The 8,911-nt window shown below is 39.2% G+C and overlaps 1 pseudogene; it reads left to right on the forward strand.

The window, feature by feature from the left end:
- Positions 1–257: 257 nt before the first annotated feature.
- Positions 258–1,035, forward strand: LOC125094724 (14-3-3 protein theta-like; annotated as a pseudogene).
- The last annotated feature ends 7,876 nt before the right edge of the window (positions 1,036–8,911 follow it).

An 8,911-nucleotide genomic window follows, 5' to 3' on the forward strand; every position in this document is an offset into this window, starting at 1 on the left:
CTGGTAAAGACTTCAAAGTAATGGTCATAAAGATACTCATCAAACTCAGGAGAATGGATAAACATAGTGAAAACTTCAACAAAGAGAAAATACAAGAAAGTACTTAATAGAGGTTCACAGACTTGAAGAGTGTAAAGCTAATCTGAAAAGCAGATCAAAGTGGTGGGACTTGCACTGTGGCCATGGATATGTGGTCCTCCCCATGCCTCCTCCCTATCCAGGTCATTGCTCACGCTTACTCTCCTCTCCCCATCCCCATGGAGAAGATGGAGCTGGTCCAGAGGTGAAGCTGGCAGATCGGGCCAAGCGCTATGAGACATGGCCACCTGCATGAAGGCTGTGACTGGGCAGGCATTAAGCTGTCCAATGAGGAGCACAACCTGCTCTCAGTGGCCTACAAGAACATGGTCAGGGGCCACAGTTTAGCCTGGAGGGTCATCTTGAACATGGAACAGAAAACCAACACCTCCAACAAGAAGTTGCAGCTGATTAAGGACTATTGGGAAAAAGTGGGGTCTGAGCTGAGGTCCATTTGTACTATGGTGTTGGAATTGTTGGATAAGTGTTTAAGAGCCAATGCAACTAATCCAGAGAGTAAGGTCTTCTATACGAAATTGAAGGGAAATTACTTCTGGTACCCTGCTGTAGGTGCATGTGGTGATGATCGAAAACAAATGATAGACAGTTCCCAGGAAGCTTGCCAAGAGGCTTTTGATAAAAGCAAGAAAGAGATGCAACCCACACACCCAACTTGCCTGGGGCTAACTCTTAACTCTTCTGTATTTAACTATGAGAGCCTTACTAACCCAGAGCTTGTTGCACACCTGATACACTGTAGAACATGATACACTGAAGGAAGGCTCCTACAAAGACAGCACCCTCATCATGCACTTGCTTAGAGACAACCTAACTTATGGACCTCAGTGCAGGAGAAGAATGTGATGTGTCAGAAGGGACAGAAAACTAAATGCATACAGGGTGTCATCCTTCTTCCCTTCAAGAAACCTTTTTTTTTTTTTTTTTTAAATATTTTGTTTATTTATTTGACAGAGATCTCAAGTAGGCAGAGAGGCAGGCGGTGGGGGGGGGCGGGGGGGGGGGCGGAGCAGGCTTCCTGCTGAGCAGAGAACCCTATGTGGGGCTCGATCCCAGGACCCTGAGATCATGACCTGAGCTGAAAGCAGAGGCTTAACCCACTGAGCCACCCACTTGCCCCTTCAAGAAACCTTTTTACTCATCTCCATTACTTATTCCATTTGGATTTCCTATAGCAAAGAAACCTATTCATGTGTATGGAATCAACTGTTTATAGTCTTTTCACACTGCAGCTTTGGGAAAACTCCATTCCTTGATTTGTGTTTGTTTTGGCCTTCCGGGTGTGCAGTTACTGCTGTAGAAAAGTATTAATAGCTTCATTTTCTATAAACATAAGTAACTTCCAAACACTTATATAGAGGACTAAAAATGTATCTTGTATTTAAGTAATTTGAACCAGTTCTGCAAGGGACTGTTTTGTATTACTGTGAAATTATGAAATTTAGTTCATTATAATTTAAAGTGTTCTATGTAACTTTTTAATTTCTAAATTCCCTCACTCTTCTTTGGGAGTTTCCTTTCAATATGCAACTTTTCCATGCTCTTAATGTATTCCTTTCTGGTAGGAATCCAGAAATATTAGATTGAATGGCAAAGCATTTGGCGTTTCTGCACTGGGGCTCCCAAAATGAAATGCCTCCCCATATCATATATGACGGAGGTCTTGTGTATTTGTGACAACAGGAAGTTTCTTTATTCATTCTTTATTTGCTGCTATTTAGGTTGATAATGTCTCTTCCCAATAAAAGTTCACTTACACCTCCTGCCTTTGTAGTTCCAGTATTCACTTTATTATGTAATAGAAATAGCATGTTGCTGCCAGAATGCAACCATTGTTTTTGGCAAATTAAAGTGCATGTTATTTCTTACTACACTAGAAAGGGGAAATAAAGTACACCACTCCAAGTGTAAAATATCAGTACTTTTCCTTGCAGATTTGTGCACATGTGAGAGGGTGTCCAGGGTGTCTACTCCATGTAGAGTTGGAGCACTATTATATGTTGCTGATCACTGACTGTAGTCCCAAAAAGCTGTGTGAAAATATTATGCCCTATGTGACAGCAGATAGATTTATAATAATATAAGATAAAACTACATTCTATAAATGCACTCCCCACAAAAATCTAATAGCTAATCTGGAAAAAAAAATGCTAGAGTTGTTCAACAGCAGACTAGATGAAGCAGAAGGAAGTATCAGTAAATTTGAAAACAGGGCAATTGAATTCGCCCAATCAGAGCAGCAAAAAGAAAAAAGAAAAAAAAGAGAAGTGAAACTAGCTTAAAAGACTTCTAAGACAAACTTAAAACAGAATAACGTTTACATTATGGGGATCTCAAAAGGAGGAGGGAAAAAAAGAGGCAGAAATCTTATTTGTAGCAGTAATTTCTGAAAAATTCCCTAAACTGGGGAAGGAAATAGATATCCATGTCCAGAAGGCTTAGAGAGTTTCAAATAAGATAAACCCAAAGAGACCCACACCAAGACACATTATAATTAACATGTCTAAAATCAAAGATGAGGAGAGAATCATAAAATAAGCAAGGGAAAAACAACTTACTACATATAAGAGAATCTCCATAAAACCATCAGATTTTTCAGCAGAAAATTTTCAGGTAGGAGAAAGTTGCATGACATATTCAAAGTGCTGAAAGAAAAAAAAAAAAGCAACCTTACAACCAAGAATATTCTACTCAGGGGGAGGAGTCAAGATGGTAGAGGAGATCTGAGATGACATCAAGTAGCTGGAGATCAGCTAGATAGTTTATCAAAGCATTTTGAACACCTACAAATCCAACAGGAGATTGCAGAGAAGAGGAGCAGAAATTCTAGAAACAAAATTGGCCACTTTCTGAAAGGTAGGACCTGCGGAGAAGTGAATCCAAGGTGACGGGAAGATAGACCGCAGGGGGAGGGGCTGGCTCCCAGCAAGCGGCAGAGCAATGGAGCACAAAATCAGAACTTTTAAAAGTCTGCTCCACTGAGGGATATTGCTCCAGAGGCTAACTGGGTGTGGAGGCCTTGCAGGGACAGTGTGGTCTCCGGTCCCGCAGGGTCACAGAGGGATCAGGGGTGTCTGAGTATCACAGAACTCACAGGTATTAGAGCAGGGAAGCCGGCTACAGAGATAAGAGCTGAGGAGTGAGCTCCCAACTTGGGGTTACCTTAAACTGTGATCCGTGGCACAGTCAAACCACTGCTCTTTGAACAGGGACCCCAAAAGTGGCAGATCTGGGGAGACCCCCCTGGAAGAGCAGCAGGATCCGCTGGGTTTGGAGACTCCAGATGGGGCTGTGTGCCAGAGACAGAGATGCTTTGTCACAGGCTGGATGAGCTTGGCGCCTGGCCAGAGGCCAGGGAGACAGAAGTGATTGAGCGCTTTTCTCCAAGGGCGTACTGAGGAGCAGGACCCTGAACTCTCAGTTCCTCCAGGATGGAGATTGGGAGGTCGCCATTTTCACTCCCATCAGCTGGAACTCTATGGAAAGCGGTCAGGGAACAAGAGCTCCCGAAAGCAAACCCCAGTGGATTACTTAGCCCGGCCTCTGGTAAGGGCGATGCAATTCCGCCTCAGGCAAAGACACTTGAGAATCACTACAACAGGCCCCTCCCCCAGATCAGCAAGACATCCCGCCCAGACCAAGTTCACTTACCAAGGAGAACAGCAGAATTCCAGAGGAGGGGAAAGCAAAGCATGGAATTCATGGCTTTCTCTCCATTATTTAGTCTTGTAAAGTTAATTAATTTAAAAAAAAATTTCTTATTCTAATTTTTTAGAACTTTTACTCTTTCCTCTTTTAACGTATTTTAACCAGTTTATCTTAACAATACCTTTCAATAAAAAAATCTTTTTGAATCTTCATTAGAGTCATATTTTATCCTTCATTGTATCTAACTTTATTTATTTATTTATTTTTTATTTATTTATTTTTGTATACACACAGGGTTTTTTCTTAAAATTTTTGGGATACAACTTCTAACAGAACAAAATATACCCTAAAACTAGCACAGGGCTTTGTTCTAGCTCCAGCCTGAGCAAATACTCTCCACTTTCTTTTTCTTTCTTTTCCCAACCAAATTATTTTATCAACTCCTTTTTTAGAATTTTTAAAATTTTTTAAAGATTCTCTTTACAGTCATATGCCATACCTTCATCATGTTTACCCATATATATATATGTATGTATATGTGTATATATATATATGTATGTATATGTATATGTATGTTTTTCTTTCTTTAAAATTTTGGGAGGTAGTTTCTTCTAAGAGACCAAATACTCACAAAATTAAGTGAGTGGCTCTGTTCTAGTCACCAATCTAATATATATTTTTTCTTTTTAAAATTTTTTGAACTTCTTTTTACCCTCTTTCTTTGCCCCACGATTTGGGGTCTCTTCTGATTTGGTCAATGCACATTTTTCGGGGTCTTCGCCATCCTTTTAGTATTTTATTTGCTCCTTCATATATTATCTGGATAAAATGACAAGGCGGAAAAACTCACCACAAAAAAAAGGAGAGGCAGTACAGAAGGCTAGGGACCTAATCAGTATGGACATTAGTAATATGTCAGATCTGGAGTTCAAAATAATGATTCTCAAGGTGCTAGCTGGGCTTGAAAAAGGCATGGAAGATATTAGAGAAACCCTGTCTGGATAAATAAAAACCCTTTCTGCAGAAATAGAAGAACAAAAATCTAACCAAGCTGAAATCAAAAAAGCTATTAATGAGGTGCAGTAAAAAATGGAAGCTCTTACTGCTAGGATAAATGAGGCAGAAGAGAGAATTAGTGATATAGAAGACCAAATGATGGAGAATAAAGATGCTGAACAAAAGAGAGACAAACAACTATGGGACCATGAGGGGAGAATTCTAGAGATAAGTGATACCATGAGATGAAACAACATTAGAATAATTGGGATTCCAGAAGAAGAAGAAAGAGAGAGGGGAGCAGAAGGTATATTGGAATTATTGTAGAGAATTTCCCTAATCTGGCAAAGGGAACAACCATCAAAATCCCAGAGGCACAGAGAACCCCCCTCAAAATCATTAAGAATAGGTCCACACCCTGTCATCTAATAGTAAAACTTAAAAGTCTTAGTGACAAAGAGAAAATCCTGAAAGCAGCCCAGGACAATAAGTCTGTAATATACAATGGTAAAAATATTAGATTGGCAGCAGACTTATCCACAGTGATCTGGATGGCCAGAAAGAACTGGCATACTGGAAATACTGAAAGGAATACTACATGAAATACTGAAAGGGGTCCTCTAAGCAAAGAGAGAGCATAAAAGTAGTAAACCAGAAAAGAACAGAGACATTGTACAGTAACAGTCACCTTACAGGCAATACAATGGCACTAAATTCATATCTCTCAATAGTTACCCTGAATGTAAATGGCCTACATGCCCCAATCAAAAGACACAGCATATCAGAATGGATTAAAAAAATAAGACCCATTGATATGCTATCTACAAAAAACTCATTTTAGACCCAAAGACACTTCCAGATTTAAAGTGGGGGTGGAAAACAATTTGCCATGCTAATGGACATCAAACGAAAGCTGGGGTGGCAATCCTCATATCAGATCAATTAGATTTTAAGCCAAAGACTACAATAAGAGATGAGGAAGGACACTATATCATGCTTAAAGGGTCGGTCCAACAAGAAGATCTAACAATTTTAAATATCTATGCCCCTAATGTGGGAGCAGCCAACTATATAAACCAATTAATAACAAAATCAAAGAAACACATTGACAGTAATACAATAGTAGTAGGGGACTTTAACACCCCTCTCACAGAAATGGACAGATCATCCAAGGAACAGATCAACAAAGAAATAAAGGCCTTAAATGACACACTGGACCAGATGGACATCACAAATATATTCAGAACATTCCATCCCTAAGCAGCAGAATACACATTCTTCTTCAGTGCACATGGAACATTCTCCAGAATAGATCACATCCTGGGTCACAAATCAGGTCTCAACTGGTATCAAAAGACTAGGATCATTCCCTGCATATTTTCAGACCATAGTATTCTGAAGCTAGAACTCAATCACAAGAGGAAATTTGGAAGGAACCCAAGTACATGGAGACTAAAGAGCATCGTTCTAAAGAGTGAATGGGTCAACCAGGAAATTAAAGAAGAAATGAAAAAAATTCATGGAAGCAAATGATAATGAAAACACAATGGTTCAAAATCTATGGGACACAGCAAAGGCAGTCCTGAGAGGAAAATATATAGCGATACAAGACTTTTTCAAGAAACAAGAAAGGTCTCAAATACACAACCTAACCCTACACCTGAAGGAGCTGGAGAAAGAATAACAAGGAATGCCTAAACCCAACAGGAGAAGAGAAATAATAAAGATCGAGCAGAAACCAATGAAATAGAAGCCAAAAAACAGTAGAACAAATCAACGAAACTAGGAGCTGGTTCTTTGAAAGAATAAGATTGATAAACCCCGGGGTGCCTGGGTGGCTCAGTGGGTTAAAGTCTCTGCCTTTGGCTCAGGTCATGATCCCAGGGTCCTGGGATCGAGCCCCGTATCAGGCTCTCTGCTCAGCAGGGAGCCTGCTTCCCCTTCTCTCTCTGCCTGCCTCTCTGCCCACTTGTGATTTCTGTCTGTCAAATAAATAAATAAAATCTTTTAAAAAAGAAAAGAAAAAGATTGATAAACCCCTGGCCAGACTTATGAAAAAGAAAAGAGAAATGACCCAAATAAATAAAATCATGAATGAAAGAGGAGAGATCACAATGAACACCAAAGAAATACAAACAATTATAAGGACATATTATGAGCAACTATACACCAGTGACTTTGACAATCTCAAAGAAACATGCATTCCTAGAGACATATAGACTACCACAACTGAACCAGGAAGAAATAGAAAACCTGAACAGACCCATAACCAATAAGGAGATTGAAGCAGTCGTCCAAAATCTCCCAACAAACAAGAGCCCAGGGCCAGATGGCTTCCCAGGGGAATTCTACCAGTTTCTCCTGAAACTGTTTAAAAAAAAAAAATGGAAATGGAAGGAAAACTTCCAAACTCATTTTATGAGGCTAGCATTACCTTGATCCCAAAACCAAACAATGATCCCATCAAAAAAGAGAATTACAGACCAATATCCTTATGAACACAGATGCAAAAATTCTCACCAAAATACTAGCCAATAGGATCCGACAGTACATTAAAAGGATTATTCACCACAACCAAGTGGGATTTATTCCAGGGCTGCAAGGTTGGTTCAACATCCACAAATCAACTAATGTGATACAATTCATTAACAAAAGAAAGAACAAGAACCACATATACTCTCAATAGATGCTAAAAAAGCATTTGACAAAGTACAACATCCTTTCTGGATCACAACTCTTCAAAGTGTAGGGTGAGAGGGTATATACTTCAATATCATCAAAGCCATCTATGAAAAACCTACCACGAATATCATTCTCAATGAAGAAAAACTGAGAGCTTTTCTGCTAAGGTCAGGAACACGGCAGGGATGTCCATTAACACCACTGTTATTCAACATAGTACTAGAAGTCCTAGCCTCAGCAATCAGCCAACAAAAAGAAATTAAAGGCATCCAAATTGGCAAAGAAAAAGTCAAACTATCACTCTTTGCAGATGATATGATACTTTCTGTGAAAACCCAAAAGACTCCACTCCAAAACTGCTAGAACTTGTACAGGAATTCAGTAAAGTGCTAGGACATAAAATCAATGTACAGAAATCAGTTGCATTTTTATACACCAACAAGACAGAAGAAAGACAAATTAAGGAGTCAATCCCATTTAAATTGCACCCAAAACTATAATATACTTAGGAATACACCTAATCAAAGAGGCAAAAAATCTGTACTCAGAAAATTATAAAGTACTCATGAAAGAAACTGAGGAAGACACAAAGAAATGGAAAAATGTTCCATGCTCATGGATTGGAAGAACAAATATTGTGAAAATGTCTACGCTACCTATAGCAATCTACATGTTTAATGCAATCCCTATCAAAATCCCATCCATTTTTTTTTCCAAAGAAATGGAACAAACAGTCCTAAAATTTACATGGAACCAGTAAAGACCTCAAGTAGGAATGTCGAAAAAGAAAGCCAAAGTTGGTGGCATCACAATTCCAGACTTCAAGTTCTATTACAAAGCTGTCATCATCAAGACAGTATGGTATTGGCACAAAAACAGACACATAGATCAATGGAACAGAATAAAGAGCCCAGAAATAGACCCTCAACTCTATGGTCAACTAATCTTTGACAAAGCAGGAAAGAATGTCCAATGGAAGACAGTCTCTTCAACAAATGGTGTTGGGAAAATTGGACAATCACATGCAGAAAAATGAAACTGGAGCATTTCCTTACACCAAACACGAAAATAGACTCTAAATGGATGAAGGACCTTAATGTGAGAAAGGAATCCATCAAAATCCTTGAGGAGAACATAGGCAGCAACCTCTTGGACCTCAGCCGCAGCAACTTCTTTCTAGGAACATTGCCAAAGGCAATGGAAGCAAGGTCAAAAATGAACTATTGGGACTTCATCAAGATCAAAAGCTTTTGCACAGCAAAGGAAACAGTCAACGAAACCAAAAGACAACTGACAGAATGGGAGAAGATATTCACAAATGACATATAAGATAAAGGGCTAGTACCCAAAATCTATAAAGAGCTTATTAAACTCAACACCCAAAGAACAAATAATCCAATCAAGAAATGCGCAGAGGACATGAACCAACATTTCTGCAAAGAAAACATCCAGATGGCCAAAAGACACATGAAAAAGTGCTCCACATCAT

Source organism: Lutra lutra, chromosome 3 (genome assembly GCF_902655055.1).
Source record: "Lutra lutra chromosome 3, mLutLut1.2, whole genome shotgun sequence".
Classification (NCBI taxonomy): Eukaryota; Metazoa; Chordata; class Mammalia; order Carnivora; family Mustelidae; genus Lutra; species Lutra lutra.